This window comes from Stegodyphus dumicola, chromosome X2 (assembly GCF_044657685.1).
Source record: "Stegodyphus dumicola isolate Sdum_Otavi_A_Nest chromosome X2, ASM4465768v1".
In the NCBI taxonomy this organism is placed as follows: Eukaryota; Metazoa; Arthropoda; class Arachnida; order Araneae; family Eresidae; genus Stegodyphus; species Stegodyphus dumicola.
Genome location: NC_140781.1, coordinates 100279594 through 100302205, shown reverse-complemented (window position 1 = coordinate 100302205; position 22612 = coordinate 100279594). Strand labels below are relative to the sequence as shown.

At 33.7% G+C, this 22612-nt stretch overlaps 1 protein-coding gene across 2 annotated transcripts in view; it reads right to left on the bottom strand.

Annotated features, from left to right (window-relative positions):
• LOC118187840 (uncharacterized) overlaps positions 1 to 22612 on the bottom strand; it is a 279238-nt gene that overhangs the window by 126289 nt on the left and 130337 nt on the right. The window lies entirely within an intron of this gene.

The window sequence follows — 22612 nt, the reverse complement described above, 5'->3', positions numbered from 1 at the left end:
GTGACTGGATATGGTTTCCGATGACATCATTTCCTCAACGCTTAGGAATGCCTTGACTTTGGTATACCTCCATACGTTTGTTTAAATTTTGATAGCAGTACCAAAAAGATTATTACGTGCGTTGTATTTTTGTTGCTATGAGATTACACTTAGTGTGGCGAACTAAGTGCTTAGTGTGGCGAATTCGATATAAAATGTAGTGATTTTTTTTCTTAGACAGAGAAAGTGTTATTTCTTCTTGTGCTAATGCCGTAAATGTGTATTAAGTACAGAGATTGTTAATAAATGTATTCTTAATTTTAAAGACTTCATGTTAAAGGTGTTGTTATCGTTATTTCATGTTCATTAAATATCTATTTTCTGCAGATGCAATCTCCTAAAACATGCGACAAGTCAGTTTTCGGAAGTAGCAAAAACGACGTTGGGAGCTAACATAGTATACAGTAAATTCAAAATAATTGTAATCAGTCTGAAAAAGTAAAATTTATTTGTGAAGTTAGACTAACATAGATTTGGAACAGAGAAACAGAGATACGTATTTAAAACTTAAAAATATTACTTTATGAATATTGTCCATTTTTCAATGTGTAACATCTTTTATACCTTTGCATAAAATTAGTGTTTATCAGAGAAGGAAGTTTCTTTTCTTATTCACATACAACAAATTCAGGGACAATACTGAATGCGCTTTTTCTTTCATTTAAGGCAACAGGAAATTGAGAAATGACATGAACGTTAACATGGAAATAACGTAATATTTGCAGACGAAATATTTTCTGCAATGTAAAGGAACAGAATGCAACATATTGCAATAATGACAATATACTTACTAGCACACAATACCTTTATAATTGGCCCGAGATCGTCATGTTTGGGTTTTTGCACTAAATTCATGAAAAATAATCTAAGCCTTTAAGATTGCTTCTGATATTAACAGCGTCTTTGAAATATTTTATAATTTTATTATTCCATGAAACAATAAGTCATATGCAGAACGCTGTGATTAATTTTTTTCGTTTCAAAGAAAATAAACGATAATTTCCAGACTTCCGTGTCACTCATGCGCGTCATTCAACGAAAACAAAACCGTATGAATCCCACCTAAACGTCATTACGCCAAGAGAAAATGATGTCATCGGAAAGTATGTCCAATTACAAGTACAGATTTTTCTTATGCGCGCGGCGCGGTACAGAATGCTTATATGCCATCGAGTTTTATTTTTCTAGCATTTCAAGTTGACATATGCTGTCGAACTTATCAGTCATATCAACCCAATGCAATTATAGTATACCTTCAGCGTAAGAGAAAATGTTTGAATACTGTATGAGGAATAAATTAATTTTTCTTTGTCTGCTCACATAAATCCCTTCTTTTTTCCCTCTGTTTTCGTTAAATCTTTTATATTGACCTAAAATCACACTGTCGTACAAGAATTTAGCACTGTTGCTTTCTGTTCGCTAATAAAGCATGCCATTATAATGATTCACAGTAACATAGTTATATGTTGATGAGCATCATAATATATAACCATGATAACAGTAACTTATAACTATTTTACCGAGTGTCATAATTGGAAGATGAAAGTAAGAGTCCAGACGGAAGTCCGGAAGCGATTGGATATTCGGGATCGGTCGCAGACTCTTAGCCGACAGGACACTTAACTGACACTAATTAGCCTACAGGACACTTAACCGACACTAATTAGCCGACAGGACACTTAGACGAAACGGACACTTAGCCTACAGGACGTTTAGTCGACAAGGACAGTTAGCCGACAAGACATTTAGCCGACAAGGATACTTAGCCGACAGGATATTTAGCCGACACGGATAGTTAGCAGACAGGACGGGATTCAGAATATTTTAGACAATTAAATATTAAAGGATTGCATGTTCACAACATTTTAGGCAATTAAGCTTACACAATATTTTAGGCATTAATAAAACAAATTAATACATCGCTATTTGATTCATGACAGCTTTCTCTTCCACATCTAGAAACCGTTAGACCAAAGCAAACGCAACGGGCAACAGTATATTGAGAATTACGTCTTAAGATTTCGGAGATACTACATGAATGAAAGAGATGACAATCTGCCAGCTGCTGGCAGCCTTATAAACAGGTAGAATGGTGTTGTGTGGTGTGGTGTATTTAATTATGGCAAAGCACACTAGGGCTATCTGCCTAAGAGGAGGGATGCCTTTCGTGGAGGACTTTCTAAGGGAAACTGGCTCGTATACACGTTACACATGGGGAAAACCACGAAAACACCCATGCAGCCAGCCCGTTCGCGGGATTCGAACCTCGGACCGAACTACCAGTGTTCAGCGAACTTACCGCTCGGCCGCTGGTGGGCTAAACAGGTAGAATGAATTATTTACAACCTATCATGTAAACCTTGAAAAAAGTTTAAAGCAATTTTTTTGCATTCAATGCAGATTTAGAATGAATTATTCTTTACTATAAAATAAGCTCCAGCTCAACATCTTAAAAGATGCAGGTACAGATAAAAAAAACATTACAGGTTAAATGTTACACTAATAATTAAGACACAATAACACGCCGAATAAATACTAATTCAGAAATCAAACAACAAAAGTCAGCGTTATATTTACAAAATTTTCACAGGACTAGTTTCGATGGTTTTACCGAACCATCATCATCAGCTGCAAAACCGCAAATGAACAAGATAGGAAATAATGATTAGATAAGATAAGAAAGCCTGGACAAGGATAAGCAAGTGGCGCCATCTGTTGGCGAAACCAGAACTAAAACATAATTTCTCTAAAAGCCGAAGGCAAATTTGGATTGGAATTAGGATCGTTAACTAGAACAGAAAGATTTTTATGAATGTGAAATGCCTCTAGAAAATCCAGTTCTCTAATGGAAGATGTTTTTTGAATAATTTTGGCAGCAGAAAAATTGAAAGTGTGATTTTCGGACCAACAATGTTGAGCAACAGAAGACTTCTGTGTTTCCTTTTTTCTAACATATGCCTCATGTTCTTTGACGCGAAATTTTAAGGCTCTCTTAGTTTGGCCAATGTAAATTAAACCACACTGGCAAGGAATCCTATAAATACCCCAGGAATTCATATCCGGAAAGGGGTCCTTGAGTATAGAAGTTGGAATTTTATTGATGGGAGAATAAACAACCCGAAAGTTAAATTTCTGCAAAATATGTGCAACTTTATAGCTAATTGATGGAAAGAAGGGAATGACAACAGAATTTTTATAATCTCCTAAAATAAGAGTGTGGCTTTTAGTGTGTTGAGATGAAAATTTTTTAACTGCTTGATTAATAATGTTGGGTGAAAAGCCCCTGTCAATAGCTATTGCTTTTAAATAATTTAGTTCTTCATCAAGGGCTAGTTTGGAGGAGCAAACTTGAAGAGTTTGCCTTCCACCACACTTTAAATCATGTCATCCGACTAAACAAAAGTTAGCTTCATTTTATTCCTATGGTTTCCGTGCTTTTCTAGAGGCATTTCACATTCATAAAAATCTTTCTGTTCTAGTTAACGATCCTAATTCCAATCCAAATTTGCCTTCGGCTTTTAGAGAAATTATGTTTTAGTTCTGTTTTCGCCAACAGATGGCGCCACTTGCTTATTCTTGTCCAGGCTTTCTTATCTTATCTAATCATTATTTCCTATCTTGTTCATTTGCGGTTTTGCAGCTGAAGATGATGGTTCGGTAAAACCATCGAAACTAGTCCTGTGAAAATTTTGTAAATATAACGATGATTTTTGTTGTTTGACTTCTGAATTAGTAAATGTTACACGTTAAAATGTTAAAGATTGAAAAAGTGATAGGGTAAATGTTACAGGTTAAATGCTACATGTTAAAAACGTTACAGGCTAAAAACGCTACAGGCTGGAAAAGTTACAGGCTGAATGTTACAGGTTAAAACAAATTACAGGCTAAAAATATACAGGTTTGAAATATTAAAGGCTAGAAAAACTACAGGCTAAATGTTACAGTTTAAAATAAATGCAGGCTAAAACGTTACAGGTTAAATGTTACAAGTCACAAAATGTTACAGGTTAAACAAGTTTCGGGTTAAAGAAGTTACACTCTGAAAACGTTGCAGTCTAAAAACATTACAGACTAGAAAAGTTATAGGTTAAAGGTTATAGGTTATAAAAGTTATAGGCTAAAAAGTTACAAGCTTAGGTTACAGGTTAAAGAATTACAGGCATAGGTTATGCTAGATTCTGAGATTTGATTTACTCATAGACTTTAGCTTCTCCCGTTCTGCGGTGAGTTTTACTCAAAGTTTAGTCTCTTAGAAGCTTTAAGTTCGGTCTTGCAAATGATCTTAACTATGCTCAATAGGACTGAAATCTAGTCAGTGCGCAGACATTTGTATCACTCTTTAAATGTAATTTTAAGTTCAAAATTTGCAAATATGAATGCCTTGGGATAATTATCTTGGGACTGGTACCCTTAGGATCATTATCCTGATAAAGTATGTGATGCGACAGTAGACCCATTTTTAAGGCTCTGTTGGAAATGATCTTAAATATTTAAATAAATTTGTCCATTTTGCTATTAATTAAATGTAGATTTTGAGTTTAATAAGCATTCATACAGCCCCAAACAATCTGGCTAATTCCATCTTTAACTGAAAGAGTACGATTCTTCATATTGATGTTTAATACTGGGACTTTTGCCATATCATTTGCTTCTCGTAGGCCTTTCGCCATAACCGTCACTCCCAAAACTATTGATTTTATTTTAATCCACAGATATAATTAAATTCCAGAAATCTTGAGACTTTTTAATATAGGATTTAGTTATTTGCAACGTTTCCTTCGATTCATTGCATAGAAATTGGATTTATTATAGCTATTCAACTACGAAAGTTGTATATCTATAAAATATTCCTAACAGTTTCTTCAACAGCTGACTTGCTAAACATTCATTGGCTACTAAAGCAAATTTGGTATTTAGGACTTCAAATAATATTCATAACGATCCACACTTTTTTTTTCATTTAGTGAAATGCTTTGTATACATTGTTCTTGGTTTTTTTTAATAAAATTCATTTTATTGTATCTCAAAATTATTAGATTTTTCTTACATTCGACAGTACGCATTTTTCTTTCAGATTTTCCACAGTTTCAGTAAATATGTTTTCTCATCTAAATAATCTGTAGCTTTTTTGGTCTGTGCCAAAATAGTCCTCGACCTTAGACTTCCTTTTCCGGTTTAAAATTTTCTCAAGCATTTTATGCTAAAAACCTGCTTGAGCTTTCTTTGTTTTCGTTACAAAGTCAAGTTGCTTAAAATGTCTCATTTATTTTTTATTTAAACTTATGCAGCATAATTCATTTAACACAGTTCTTAAAAGATGTAGATTTAATTTAAATTATGTAAGATGTAGATTTAATTAAATTTAATTTTTAATTTTTAATATAGATGTAGATTAGAATTACAGTTAAATAATCGTTGAGTGTTTGAACATTTCCTACTCCTCAACAATTTTCGTCATTGTATTTAGGTACGTCCCCGTCCTTTTAACAATTTTCGTATTTCGTAATTTGAATCTAAAAAAACGATTACAACCTTAAGTATGGACGTAAAGAAACATTATATTTAAATTATGAATAATTAAACCAAAGATTAATATCCGATTGATTGAGAAAACTCAGAAAACGAAATTTTACTGCTTTTATGAAATTAGCTTTTATATCAACATTTTTAGATTTCCAACCGTTTTTTAACCAATTTCCAAACGATCAAAATCCAACCGTTTTTAGCTGCTTCAAAAGACCAGAAATATAAAGTTACTCTATGAATTATGTTGCCCTTAAAATGTTATATTCACAAAATTCTGAATGTTTTAAAGAATTTTATAACAGGTAAGCATCACTGCCTTTGAATCAGTCTATTAAGAAGAAAAGAAACAGTTTCTTATAATAGCAATTTTTTAGTTTTAGATTGATAACGGTGAGATCATACGAAGCTTTTGCATGTTCATTTGTTTTTTCAAGTTAGCTGAAAGACATGCCTCTGTACTAAATTTTATTCTACGTAATTTTGCTTAGTAACCATAGATTGTTTCTTGATTTGAAATACTAACGTTCTAAATGATGTGCATAGTTTGTCAACTTGTCTCATTTAAAATATGCTAGTAGTAGTAATTAAGATGTATTTTCCCTCTGAAATGAGTACCAACATTCCTAAAGGATGAATTAGGCAACGCATAAATTTATAAACGTCAGGAAAAATATTTATGTGAAAAGTAATATATAAGGCTTTTCATTAAATAACACTGAATTACAGAAACTAATACAAGGTGTCAAGCTGCAATTTTAAGGTAAGAAATCTAGTTACGTCAAGTTTCCGTTTCATGTAATTTAAACGCCAGATATAAATTTTCACTGAAGTTTCCCAAAAATGTATTCATCAATAATGTTCAGAGTTAATTTGTTCAATACATGATTCCTCAATAATAATAATAATAATGATGATGAAAGAATAACTTCGGAGTGATATAATTCTTTTTAAAATGCAGTCTTAAGAAACGCTGTGAAAGAAGAAGTTAATTGTAGTTATGTATTAACAATATTAATGGATTCGAGTATATGTTAATTGGTATAAAATTTTTCTAAGTCTAATATGATGATTATTGCATAGTATAAAAGTGTGGCTTAGATGCAGGCTGAATACACAACACGACTAGTTCTATCCCAGAAATGACCTCTTAATCCATCCTATCCATAAACTATTCCCTAATGCCTTTTGCTTCTGACATATTTGTGTCGTATTTTAGTTGCACTAAACCTCATTGCTTGTGGGATACGAGGCTTAGCAAGCGTAAGTGTCCTTGTTCCAGGGAGAATTCCATACAACCTTGGAAACTGCCGTTGACTGGAAGATTAATAAATCAACAGAATTGGCTTTTACCGGAGTTCCGTTTTCAATTATATTTCCGAATGAGAGAATGTTGATGCTTTGAATGGCCAGAGCTTATTAACTGAACTCTTGTACAAATGACCTGCACTGCTACTTAGGATCATTTTGAAAATAAGTAGGGATTTATATTAGTTAGTATGTAGGCAAAAATCCTTTAGAACTATGTAATCGAAAAAAGAAATAAAAATTGTCGCGTTAGTATAATTATTAGCGAATTGTATTTTCATTTTTTAGATAGTTTCTGAGTAGAGTTTATTTGCTTTAAGCAAGAAAATCCAATTTCAGCTACAAGTAAAAGAGCCTAAAATATGTGGTAAGTGTAAAATATTTAATATAATGTGTATTTATGAAAGGTCTATATTTGCAAAATATATATTGGAGAGGAAAACTAATGCCCGCATGATTTTATTTTCAATATATCAAACATATATTTTCCCACTTAGCTTATTTACAAAATAACTGTTTTCACATTTTCGGTTAATAACTAACTACAAGAAATTCGAATTGTAACTCCTGAAGCTTCTAAAACTGCATAATATTCACAAACCAGAATATGGTACTTTGGACTCCCAAGCTTATGATTAAAACTTCTGCCAATTTCTTTTAATCGTTTACAGTTTAGCTTTATTATGCTTAAAGATATTAAACAATTTCATACTAGCAATTCCTCGTTTTTAATACATTGTTAAACTTAAAATTAATCGGTATAGTTATATTCTAATTCTAATAAAATCGATGAACGTAGTCATCCAAAGATCAAATTGTCAGCAGACAGGAGATTTATGATAATACATTTTTGAAAATCTTGCTATTTAGAGTATTCGAATAAACAAGGGTCATGGCAAATTTATTTCTTTTCAATTACTTTTCGCATTTAATTGTGTTAATTGGTGTATAAACACGTGTAAAAATAAATAAGTTATAGGATAAGAAGTGTTTGTGTATCCTAACGTTTCATTGTCTTCACGTTGTAGGGTTTATGTTCATTTTAACTAACATTTATTTTAAGTTTAAACTATCTTTCCTGTCAAGCCTTACTTTCCCCTGGAACTGCCAATGCCAGAGTATGTAAATGTTAGTAGAACGCGCAAGGATTCAAATTATCAGCGGAAGTATTCTGAGTTAAATAGAAAGGAAACGAGTTCGAGGTGTGCTGTTCTTACTTCACGAGCGCGGAGGTAGTTAGCCAGAAATTGAAGAACCACGCGTTTCGGCCTGTGTGTTTGTCTCGGCCAATTGTTAATCGTTCAACGTGATATTCAAAGTTTGCTGAATTAGCAGCGGTATTGTAAAACGCGGTGAAGTTAGTTACGTTTAGAGAGCCTCGTAGTTAGTCTCTTGTTATTATTTCTTTTCAGGTTCTTATTTTTTATTTTAACCGCCGGGTCGGCGTAGTTTGTGAGCGTCAAGAGCACGCATTTGTAATTTCTAAAGTTGAATAAAAAGGGACTTAAACCCTTCGCAGGACTCTGTCTAATTTCCAGTTTTAGCTGTCATCACTTGGCTGCGTGCAGGTTGAAGGCGCGCAACTGTACAACGTGTTAACCAAAGCAGCTTAGCACGTCACCATGTGGAATGGGTTCGATCGAAAGGGGTGTGAAATAGCATTCATTACATTCAGTTTTATTACGTCTAGATAACGCAATTCTTCTTTTATCAATTCTGATTATTTACATCTCAATTGCACGTCGAATCATTCTTCCTTATAGAGTAGAACCCCGATTACCTGAGCTAATTTGGACCTGGGCTAACTCGGATATGCGAAAATCGGGTAACACGGATTGATACAGACAAATTTGAATATTACAGCCTTATTGTACGTCTAACACATATAACAGCCTTCTGCATAACAGCCATCTGCTTAACAGCCTTCTATCCATAACAGCCTTCTGCTTCATTGTGTTGTCTCGTTTTCGTGCCGTCAAACAGCATAGATGTCGCAACATCATAATGTTCGCTGGTGTATTGCTGTTAAGCATAAATGCTGTGTCTTTTCAATCGCAGTCAAGCCATCCGTGTGACTGATCTTGCTTTGAAAATTTCCCAAGTCTTTGCTTGAATTTATAATCAGCCTCATAAAAACGTACCAACGCTACATGACACAATATGAAGAATTTAGATGCATTACATTTCTAAATATCAGTCACACAGTTGCATTTGGATGCAAAATGATTTGGATTTAATCGGAAGTTGGATTAAATTATTTCAGTTAAATTAAAGGCCTCCTTGATTACAGAAGAAGGTGCCACCGTCGACAACTTGATGAAAGAAAATGACTCCTATTTGCATTACACATGGAGACAACTACAAAAATGCCCACGCAACAACATTTACTTACATATGAACGAAAGACGAAATACGACTGTTCAGCGAACTTATCCACTCAGCCACTTTACACCGATAAGATGACATCCGTCCTGGTTCTTGCCGTACGGAATTGAACGTCATTTCTGCGGAAATCAGTTACATTGGCATACAAGGCCTGTTGTTCAGTACATATTACTTTCTTTTGTTACAAGATATTTTGAATAGCACAGTATTACATATGAACACTCTTATAACATAAATCAATGCTATATATAAGTGAAATTATATTGTATGTATACACATATATGCATTTGGCAGTGCATTAAATGAATACTACATTTGGTGTATAAATAAGTCAAATGTGATACATTTAAGTTATTACAATCAATGTGGAAGAAACCTTTTACACTACAGAAATATATAGACGTTATGCAACATTGTTATTGGTATTTTCATGTATTAGGTTGGCATACTTACTATATTGGAATGAACGCTTATATTACGAAAGTAAGATAACTGTATAAATGGGCTCGGGAATGGAATAGTTCAAATAAAAATAAGGGTTACTTGAGGATTTTGAGCATAAAAAGAAAAATGGATCTATTTAATAACATAGATACTATTCAAGTTATCACGGATCATTGTAGATTCCGGGCCTATTTAAAACGTTTTAATCTCCAAAATCAATGTTTGGCTTGTGGGAAGTACGGAAATACAGCTCATTTTATGGAAGAATGTAAACTGACCGAGAGTGTGAAGACGAGATTTTGAAAAATAACTGAACAGAATGTAATTGAAAAAAGAAAATTCTTGAACAGCTATGCAACAGAAATTATGAGGATTGTGAATGAAAACAAGACTACCATAGGAATAGGACTTTAAATATTTTAATCTTTTGATTTTTTTTATTTGTCTGCGTCGGGTGTGCTGCGTTAACCATGAGGCCGATTATTGTCGGCCAGGAGGGTTGCAGCATACTCGTAAACTAAACTAAACTAAACTGTATGAACAATGTATTACACCGAATGAGTACAAATATTTGTATATGTCAAGAAGTTGATTCGATGGAACAAAGATTTTTATGACAAAAGAGTTAAATAACTACATATATGTAAAAAAAGATAAATAATATATATATATATATATATATATATATATATCAAAAAAATTAAATACTTATATTACAGGAACTGAAACAGTAATATAGCTATTTCGGGAATGACTGTGATGAGAGCTGTTCCAGGTTACTTCGTTTTTGCAGCTCAGTAGGTAGTGATAGCATGTAGTTTCGATAGAGCAACATTGTTATTTTGAATATTATTCCACCACGCTGCGTGAAACATGGGTGCTGGTTTTTTTAGATGAAACTTCGCCGTCAAGCGGCATTCAAAGTAATAATGATCTGGACTGCCCACTTTCCCACTGTCGCAGATGTCTGTGTTGGATAGAGCAAACCTATGCAGATAGGCTTTGTACGGTCCATGTCCTGTTAGGAAATGTGACATGCTGCCAGTTTTGCTCTGAAGCTCCATGCTTACACGTGGGAGCATTGCATGTGTACGTCGACCCGTTGTAGCATCATTCCAGCTGGTTTGCCATTGTTTTATAAGAAGTTTGCATGTGGAATGCTTTAGAAGCGAGGTTGGAAGTGTTGTTGGGCACTCAAGTAAGGATGCACTATTGGCAGCTTCTTTAGCCACAACGTCTGCACTTTCATTTCCTAGTATTCCTACGCGCGCTGGCAAACAACGAGTACAGGACGAAAAGGTATAGGGATACTAAGGAGAGTTCTCTGTATTTTGTTAATCAGAGGGCTTCTGCTGTGCATGCTTGAAAGTGCTTGGAGGCTTGAGGCAGAGTCCGTATAAATATGAACTTGATTAAGACCATTCCTACGACTGTGGATGATTACTGCGTGTATGGCTATGAGTTCCGCCTGAAACACTGAATTACTTTCGTTCAGTCTTCTGTTCCAGGAGAAGATAATGCTGCTTTATCCAATTCGCTTTTGCGCCGGAGAATCTGAGTTTATATGGATGGTGTCCATTAGGTCAAATTGTGTTGGGTGACAAAGATAACGAGATTTGTAATTTTAGTCTGTGTGGTCTGTGCTCTTTTCCCACAGTGATGTATTTTTATTAAACCTTGTAGCTTTTATCACTGCGGCTTCCCTCTCAACTACAAAATCAAGAGGGATAAGACCCGCAATGACTTGTAGAGCAGATGCTAGAGAAGTCCGATAGGCCCGACAGATGAGCAGAAGTTGACTTCTTTGTATGGAAAGCAAAGTTTTCCTCATGGTAGAAGTGAGGTCCTGGCCCCAGATGGAGGCTCTGTACAACATAATGCGTTCTGAAATGGTTTTGTACCAAGATTTCAGGAGATTTGCCGGTATACCCCATTTCATACCTGTAGTACGTTCCATACTGTTAGTGAGATTGCCAATGCGTTGCCTGATAATTTTAAGATGAGGAGTCCATGAAAGTTTATTATCAAAAGAGAGACCTGAGTATGTCATTTCTGAGACTGTTTTTAATGAATGTACCTGTAGTTTTAGGTAGGTTCTTCTCCTAAGGCGATGACGACGTCCTATTATCATGGCTTGCGTTTTTTCTGCACTTATTTCAAGTTTATGCTTCTTGGCCCATTGAGCAAAGATATCTAGACAATCCTGCGATCTTCGTTGGATATCGCTGCGGCCCGCTACAATAATGAGGAAATCATCAGCATATGCCAGAATCTTGACTTGGTGAAGGTTGCTGAAACGCTGGAATGCAGTGTTTGCTACTAAGTTCTACAGGGTGGGACCTAAGCACGAACCCTGAGGACAGCTACGAGTAATTTGTTTCGTGATGATATCATTATTCATCGTGATCTGTACTTCTCTGTTGTCCAGGTAACTTCTAATGAGATCTATTATCACACCAGGGCAGGAAAGAGAGGACAAGCTGCTGATAATGTCTGGCCACCAGATGGTATCGAATGCTCCCTGGATATCAATGGAAATAATGACGGAGTGCATGTCTGCTCTCTTATTATTCGACAGCGTTGTCATTAGATCATCCAATGCATTTTCAGTTGACATTCCGGCCCGAAAACCATACTGGTTAGGACGCAAAGCATCAGTGGTTGCAAGGTGGTGGTTGAACCTCGTAAGGATGGTACGTTCTAGCCCTTTTCCAAGGGCTGGTAATAAACAGATGGGCCGGTATAATCTTGGTATAGCCGGATCCTTCCCTTTTTTGCAGAAGAGGGCTACTTCTGCCACTTTCATTCCTTGTGGAAAATGACGTTGCCTCCAACATGCATTGAAGAGGGAGTGTAGTAGGGAAGGAAAGTGCTGATAGATGATTTTGATAATCATATTATCTAACCCATCTGAGCCAGGGGCTTTCTTAGGAGCTAGGTATTTTATTATGTGGTTAAGCTCATATGTTGTGGGAAGTGGCTCTTTTCTTTGCTTTGTTGACCACCTGCGTTTTTTGAGAAGCTACCTTGCATGCCTTTGTGCTGCCGAACTATCTTCGTTGTTATCTGTGTGAAATATGCAGTCCATAATTCGTCTCGCCACGTCTGAACCTGACTTAGCAGAAGGTAGGAGTGAGGATAGGATGCAGAAGGAATGAATCTAAAAAAACACAAAATGCTACATGGTAGATAATATCATTCATTCTTTGGCACGTGGACCAAAAGTAGTCTTTGAAGCATAACCTTGAGAATTTCCTAGATTTCCAAAACAAACAAATTAACTGCATATGCTACACTATAGTTAAAAATCCTATAGTTCTGAAATTACACAAAGCACTCGTTTATCACTTTTACTCTCAAGATTTAAGTTTTATGAAATTTATTACTGGTCACTACCTACGCTCTTCCTAGTCTTTGTAACAAAAGAGTTAAAAAACTGTGATTAAGGTGCTTCTTACTCGCAGACATCCAAGCTTAGAATAACTATACAAGAATCAACAGACGCACCCATCTCATTAACGTGAGTACCCACATTGATTTAATTTTTAATTCATAAAAATTATAAATTCTAATAGCTTTGAACTGTTAAAAAGTATAATTGTTCTTCTATTAAGTTAATTGCCTTATACAATATAAATTAAAGACTTTTAATTAATTGTATTTTTAAAATAAAAGTATACTATAGCATAATATAAAGCATTCTAATTTACAAAAAAAAGCATAAATTATAGAACAAATTACAAAAATTACAGAGCATCATAATTTACATGAATAGCCCCCATTTAAAAAGCGTTTGTTTTGCTGTAAAAGCTATTTAAACATTAAATCAAAAATGTCTTTCATACATACTCTAGTAAAAATAAATGCTAATACGTAATCATTTGTGCTTGAATACATATAAACTGCTTATGAAACATAAAAATACGTAACACTACCGAAACCATAAGAGTGCAAGACAAAATCGCCTAAGTGCATGAAATAATTCTAGAAGCTTTGTTACTTACGTTATAGTCCAGCGGGAAATGAAATGATACCTTTCGTTTAGAAGACTAAGAAGAAAACCAGCTTTGTTTTGTTTGCACGCGAATAAATAAATGCACATCTGAACGTTTGTTTTGTTAATTAATATTCTGTTCTGCCAAGGAAGTTTCAGTTTCATACTAATTTTGTCTAATTAGCAATGCGATGTCGTTATTTATATTTTCTGAACACCATTTGTTATGTTTAACAACTTTTTTCTCTAACTTAATCTACAGGTTAACTGAAACAAGAACAAAAGAGAAAAGATATAAATAGGATTATATTTTTTATTTGAATACAAGCTATCTTCATTTTCTCTTTGAAATTAAGCTCTGGGTAGATTCTCTTTAAAACTATTGCATTTAATGAAACCAATTTGTAAGCTTTAAGTAAAAAATCTAGCTCATCTCAAACAGTCTTGTTACACTGAACTCGGTGGAGATGCCAAATCTACATTTCATTCTCGCACGAATCTAATTAATTAGTTTAATTAATTAAACCCTTGCATTTAAATAGAAGAATCTTCTTTAAATAAAATGAACTAGTTTTATCTGCAGACGATAATTCAACTGCAGAATTAGTTTAAAAGATTTCCGGAAGAAAGCTATGTTTTATAAGCTAGAGTATGTTTAATGAAAGAGTGAAAACAAAGCAAGTTTTACATTTACTTTAGAAAAAGATTCTTTCTGTTTCTAAAGATTTCATGTTGCACCTCTTACGAAAATTTAACACCATAATTTGTGAAAGAGTCAGTGAAATGAAGAATATTCTCTTGTGTGATTAAAGGTAGGAAATAATCAATCTAAATATTTGCTGTTTTTCGCATTTCTTACTGCCCACCAGCGGCCGAGCGGTAAAGTCGCTAAACACTGGTACTTCGGTCCGAGATTCAAATCCCGCGAACGGGCTGGCTGCATGGCCGTTTGCGTGGTTTTCCCCATGTGTAACGTGTATACGAGCCAGTTTCCCTTAGAAAGTCCTCCACGAAGGCATCCCTCCCCTTAAACAGATAGCCCTAGTGTGCTTTGCCATAATTAAATACACACACGCATTTGTTACTGATAAAAATTAACATTATACTAAGAAAATTGGTATATTGTTTTGTGTAAATGCGTATAAGTTTAATTTTGTATAGTATTTAATCCCATACATGCATTAAAAAATGTATTTATAATTAAAAGAAGGCAAAAAAATATTATTCAACCAGTTTCAGTATCATGTTGTTTATAAGCATAAAAGGTTTTTCACGATAGCCATAGAGTAAAAATTTCAGTAAGTCACGTCTTATTAAAATAAAAACATAATTTTCATACCTTTACATGCACATTTCGAAGAGATATTCGGGAATGAATATTTTGACTTGGATGACTATTCACTGCCTATTAACGATGAAATCAAAGTACGTTTTGACAAAACATAGTGAAAAGCAATGAAAGAGTGTTGCTTAATTGAGCAATTAATGTATCCTTTTTAGATATGGCAGCATGTATCATTAAAATATAGATGATCCTGTTGAAATATTAATTATATATATCTTTGAGTGATGTTCTCGTAAAGTATGGATTTTTTTATTTGCTAAACTGCAATGAATGCTTTGATAACTAATTTGTTTTTCCTCTAGAAACCATAACAAAGTTAAATTTTATGTTTGCGGAACACTATCATCCCTAGTATCTTGCGCTGAAATAGTTTTCATAAAGTTCTTTAACTTGAAAAACTTCAGTATGGTGTTAAGTTCTAAGGTCATTATTTAAGGAAGTAAGCCTATTGTCAACCCTTCTGAACACCTTCTCACAATGTATAATTGTACTTTTTAGGTATTATCAAACTATTCAACCCTTAATTTAAAGCTATTTCTGGTTTTAAACAAATTAATTCAAATCAAATATAACCAAAACTTGTATCAAACCGTTTCCAGGATTTAGAATAATATCAATTGATAACTTTTTAAACTTTTAATAAAATCAATTGATGTTTAGCTAAATTAACTTTACATTGCTGGCCAGAGTTTTACTTGAACTATGAAGCTACTATTCGCTAAGTTCAAACTGTATCATTGACAACACGTAAGTAGGGGGAAAGACCACTTTATTCAACTCAACAAAGAATTTACAGATTCCACTCCTGATGTTTACAAACTTAGCCAATACATTTGGTTGCAACGCAAAATAAAAATATAAAATTAAAGTTAAGTTAAATAATCAGCCGAACATGCACAGAGATAATTAAGACGAGTTAGTTGGCTCTTAGTCCTATCACCGACGTACACAAACCCGCAACTAATATGCACAGCCGTGAATCCGCGAAACAAAGAGGCCGAACAGCAGAACAAGCTCTCTCTGAAGTAATTCAGGCACCAGCTAAAATATTATCATTCTACCCTACTTCGCCTAACCCGCGAACATCATTCTGGAAAGAAATGGCAATGAAGTAAGATAGAAAGGATAAGTAACTGAACAAAACGAGTTAGTTTAAAACTAAATGCTTCTTTACATCATTATTGTGATTAATAAAAGACGTTTCTAGTGCCATATATATTGCATATCTCAATAGAAAATAACCGTTTGATATTTTATGCACTTTTTATATATCTAGGTCATAAATGGTACCAGTTTTTTACATTTAATTTTAAAGTAATAAAAACGTGTTTTTATAGATTAAAAGAGGGGAAAATATATTCGAAGAGCAATATAAATATTATTTCACTTAATTTTTTTTATCGTAACCACCTTAAAAAATCAAATGAATTTTGTGGATAACTTGGTTACTGCTTGAAATCATGAAGGTAGATGGTCATTTTTTTCCGCTTTTTCTTTTTCTTACCAAAGCCATTAACCATCCGTTAAAAAGAAATTTTTTCTTAAATAAAATTATAATATTAAAACCTTAATGAGTAAATCAATTAACGCGTCAAAGCCTTGATTAGCTAGTTAAGTTTAAAGCACTTTTTTCCTCCTATTTGATGCTCTATTTTTTTCTGCAAATATCGACTTAATCCCGCGATATTTCATTCTTTAAGCTTGTTATCAAGTGGTAAAAAATTATCTGTGTGTATAATCAGAAATTAAACTCGTGTTTCACATGGATTTTCCGAAAACTTAAACAAAACGAAAATTTGCATTGTCAATATATTTCACTGAAAGCGTTTAAATGGAAAAGCGTAACCTGTTCACGTAACAAATAATTCAAAACTAAGGTAAGATTGGGAAATGAAATACAATAGGGTAAATCTCTTGATTATATTCTCTTCTGGTAATTTTTAGATTGCAAAAATTATACTTTGTATATAAAACGAAATGCAGTAGAATACATCTCTTGATCATTGGCCCACCAGCGGCCGAGCGGTAAGGTCGCTGAACACTGGTAGTTCGGTCCGAGGTTCGCATCCCGTGAACGGGCTGGCTGCATGGGTGTTTTCGTAGTTTTCCCCATATGTAACGTGTATACGAGCCAGTTTTCCTTAGAAAGTCCTCCACGAAGGCATCCCTCCCCTTAGGCAGATAGCCCTAGTGTGCTTTGCCATAATTAAATACACCACTCCATCTCTTGATCATATTTCTGTCTGGATTTTTTAAACTATGAATATATTACTATGCTTAGTAAAACCACAGACAGACTCGTATTATAGTATTTAATTTTAAATACTTCCTTCATATATGCAACAATTAAAAGTTTTATTTCAAAAAAAAAAACAATTTTATAGCAATGTATTGAAGCTTAAACGGATAACCGTATTAGAGTTATTAATTGCGAATAATCATTAATTTACAAAAAGAGATGTTAGCATTAAAAACATCAAGGTGAATGGGAAATGGATAATTACTTTCATTCTGTTTGTACTTTGGCGCAGTTACTTGTAAGTTTATTCAAATAATTTCTTCATTTCATTATTTGCTTTTGTAAATCACAAACTTTGTAAGTTAAAGGTTTTGTAAAGTGCATATATATGTATATATATATATATTGCTTTTAATTCATCCAATAGTTTTTCTGGTTTCTTACTTTCAGAATTCTTTTATATTATTTATGTTTACAGTTATTTTGATTTACAATCGGAGAAAATTATAGCTTGATGATTAGTTAAAAAATTAAAAATACTTTTTAAGAATTTTTATTTTATTGCAGTTTTAACAAACTTAAATCGACTAATTATTTAAACTTAATTAAACTCTATTTGCCACATTTTTTATTTATATCTTTTAAATTATTTCAAGAACTTATAATTCTCCGGATATAGATCAGAAACATGGCTTGTTGAAATTTCTTCGACAGTTTCTTGAAAAATACTAAGTAAAATTTAACAATAATCTTTTCCAACAATTTTTAATAAATTCAGTTGTTTTGTATTCCTTTGTATTACGTTATTTTATTGAATTATTTTGTATTTTTTCAGTTTTGATGTATGTACTTCCAGTTAGACTGTTAACACCCTTTTTTTAATTATTTTCTCTGAATTATACATACATATATATATAATGTGTTTGTGTGTTTGTATAATGTGTTTGTAAGTGTTAAAAATAGTATTAATGTGTAACTTTTTCTTGAAATTTGGACTTAACGCTGATGTCTGTCCTTATACTCATGTTCTTTCTTAGTTATTATTCTTCTGTAAACAAAGAAAAAAACAGATGAATTATGAATAGAGTTAATTTAACAGCAGATGATTTTGAATTTGTATTTATCAAGCATTGTTATTTTGTTCTTTCTTTTTTTTTCTTGTAATATATATATACCGTTGATACAAAGCAAGAGGTAGAAACCTTTCACAGGACTAATTTATGTTTCATTTCTACTTATATATATATATATATATCATATATATAAAATTATTCAAAGATTTAGATTTCTTTTGCCATTCTAATATGCTTAACTCATCTTCTAAAACAGATTTTCAAAACTAAAATGTACCAAGATAAGCATACTTAGAACAGTTAAATTGCTTTACCCAAGTTTAAAATGTTTATTTTAGAGTTTTAATGCAACTTATTATACAGAAAAAAATACGTATTTTTCAGCGAAGATCGAATTAATTTTAAAATCAGAATTTTTACAACTATTTTGTATCACTTGTTCCTGTGAAGACAAAGATAATTTCTTTCAATATTCAATTGTAACGAAAGCTCTTAAGCTTTTGTACATTTACGCTGAAAGAAGCATTGGAAAGAAAACTTTTGACAAGACTCTGTCACAAAAATTATGATAAAAACATTAATTATGAAAGTTTTGTTTTTGTTCCTAAATTTAAATTTCCACATATTGGAATTTCAAGGAGTCTGATTCGAAAATTACCAGTTTAAAACATTTTATCCTCTACTACGATACAAACACAATTATTAATTTTCTCCTCGAGGAAAAAATATTTACGGAAAATTCATAACAGCTTCTAGTAAATATTAAGTTAGAAAAATTAGTAATATTCATGTCAAAATATGCCCAATCAATTTAGCTGGATAAAACTCGAAGTTTAATTACAAACTCGCTACTACTCCAGAAATTTTATAAAAGCACGAGTTAGAAATTCTGGAAAGAAAAGATTCATTCCACGCTTTAAATTAACTTTACGCTTCTGAAGGTTTACGCAAGATTCTGTACTTCTTGTCTGAGTATTCAAATCATTTTAATTAATTGAGAAAATGTGGTAGATCTCTCAAAACTAGAATTTAAATATATTAGCTTATGTGAAAATCTGTACAAAAGTTAGTTTGTGTAGAACTATGAGATCCTAGTTTCATTATATATAGAGAGAGAGAGATAGCGCTTTTTTATTTTTATTTTTTATTCGGTGGTTTGTGGGATAATATTTTCATATGTTACTATACTTTCATCCGTTGGATTACTTGTGTTTACATTTTTTTACATTCAGTGTACTCAAAATTTTTCTACATATTTAAGCATTTTAAAATTTATTTATGGTTTTAATTCTATAATTTTGCAATGTTCTACATTACTTACTCCAGCCTGTACGAATTGGACTGATAAAGACATAAATTATTTTGACTAATTTTCTGAGATTATTAGAATAATAATATATTATTAAAATAAATTTAAAACATAATACTGAGAGATCTGAGATTATTAAAATAATCTCTGAACTCTCAGTATTATGATTTTAATTTGGGTCATTGTTAGCCAGAAAGAGGCTGATGTATTTACTTCTTTATTTGCAGACCCTCTGATGACAATGCAGTGAAAGATGAAAATTACTTTTTTCATTTTTTAACTTTATACATTTTTTGCACCCTTCATGCATTTTACCTCTGTGTTTGATTTTTTGATACTATATAATTTGTTCCGAATTAAATATGGGATAGATTTTAAACTTATTAATTGATTTTAATCTGCATTGCGTTCAACGTCTGGTTGCGCATTTTCCGATTGAAATGTGGTCTCAGATTAGCCGTGAAGTGAAGGAAGGAGAACAGATGCAAATCCTCAGAGGTATAGCGTTGATTGTTTAGTGTACCAATAATGCGTATTACGGTTTGCCGGGGTGGAACCCAATACCACTCTGCAGAGTGAGACAGGGTGCACGACCTTTATGACGATGTTTAACACAACAGTCGAGCAACTTATGATCAGGTGCCTCGAAACTCTAATCCGACCATGGTTCTGCAGGCAGAAGCGTGATTCGTCCCCAAACAGAAAGTTATGCTATTCGGATGACCATCTCAGCTTTTCAAACCACCATTACAAACGCAAGTACCTGTGGTTTAAAGGTAAGCGAGGCAATAGATGCCCAGATGCCCAGCGAACAGTCTCTTGTACACGGTAGAATTATTCTTACTGCGTTGTAGACTGACATTCTTTGTAACATGGTTGCGGATGTCGTAGTGCGCTCCGTGAGTGCCATGTGCACAATATGCTAGTCTTCCCATGGAGTGTTCGAAGAGGCGATTGTAATTGATCCTGTCTATCAGTCGTCCCCTCCTTGCATTTACCAATTCCATATTCGCATGTCAGTTGCTTGACTACGTCCGATAACATGACCGATTTCACGGACACATAATCCGCATTCTCTGTGAGCAACGATTCTGCGTCGATCAACCCAGAACGTGCTTGAATAATGCTCGTGTTTTTCTGCGTGAAGCTGTACACAGAAAATAGCTAACGAGAGAACAATTCTCGTTTTACAAAAAGGCAGTCTTTCTTCCCTTTAGATAGGGGTTGAAAGGAGCGCTGCAGCCACCATTGATGTGCGCGTGCGCTTAAACAGCATTCATTTGCATATTCCATCGAAGCATCCACATGATCCGGGTTCCATGCTGTTTGAGAGCTTCTTTCATGCTGCTAAATTTCGGATAGTCAGCAGTTCATATCTGTACCTGGATAATTCTCTCTCTCTCTCTCTCTCTCTCTCTATATATATATATATATATATATATACATATATGTCATGTTTTAATGCGTAGATGAAGGAATCCGGTACTTTTATCAGCTTGTGGCTGTAGACAGGTCTGAGTTGAAAGGCATGATAACGCATTTAACACAACTGAGCTTGAAGTATCACAATCTTTATTTTTACGACCCCCCCCCCGGAGATCGATGCAAAGAATTCTGTGAAGCTACTGGCTAGGATCTGTACCTAAGCACTCTCGGCCACGGGGGATATAAAATCACGAGGCTGGCGGTTCTAGAACCCGAAAGGAAGATAGTTTTATATGGCTAGCTTGAGGAAGGGAGAGTAGCGAAGATTACTGCCCATTGATGAGAGAGACAAGATCTCTGTACTCCGCCAGGCGTTTTCAACCGGAGGAGGTGATGGCCGTCTAGTGAGGATAAAGATAAGAACTGTATACTCCGCTTGGTTGGCCCAATAAGGGGGTCCATGCCGGCGTAGTACTGGCGGAAGCATTTAAACCACCAGTCAGATCTCTAAGCGTGCATGTTCCCCGACCCTGTGAAACCTGGGAATCGAGAGTGGTGACCTGAGCGCCCAGGATGTAGCAGTAGTTAAGTGAATTTTCAAAGTCTGCTACCTTGGGTTGGATCCCGAGGTGGTAGCAAAAGGCGAGCAATAATCCTTTTGGGGAACAACGACTGGCTACTCACTCCTTGGCAAATATTGGGGCCTCTCAGTTGGGTCTAGTCCGTGTAGTTTCTAAATGACGGAGCACGTTAGACAAATATTATTATTATTATTATTATTATTACTCTACTACCAAGAATTCTCATATATTTCACACAAGTGAAAGGTTAAATACCAGTGGTAGCTGTATTGAAATTAGAAAATTTCCATTATCTTAAACATCTACCCAAAGAAGCTTCCATTTATGATTTCTCTTAAAATTTTAGTTGAAATCTAACAAGGCATGATATGTGATAAAATCAGATGCAACTTAAAAGCCATAATCTCTTAATTATGAATGATAGTAAAGTTTCTAAAACTAAACTTTTCATCTTATACATATATTTGTCAGAGTAAAATGTGAGCATTTTATATCCAAATTTGAACTATTAAAACAAAAGGCTTCTTCTAACAGCTAGTCTTCTCTGATGTTTATGTTCAAATAGTCACAGCAATAATATACAACCAATTAGGTAGTCATAGTAACTACTTCGTGTCTTCGCATCAGAAGTACCTCCGAAGCATCCGATGATGTAATTATTAAAAGGCACTTAACATGTTTCTCGAACTTTTTTAGCATAAAAATGTAGAACTGCTCGTTCTTAATATAGTAAGTGTAGCTTTATCTTGCGCATTTAAAATCAAAACAGAAATTTTAGAAATTAAACGAATTTCATCTTCTCTACATCTCTGTAGGAGATACTCTTTGTAAATATAAATTAAAGTTTTAAGAAGTCTTAAGCCCTAATAATTCATGCCTTTCAAATTTTTCTTAGAACCCTCACGTAAAGCTTTTGCGATAAAATGTTGTCTAAAATCACATATACA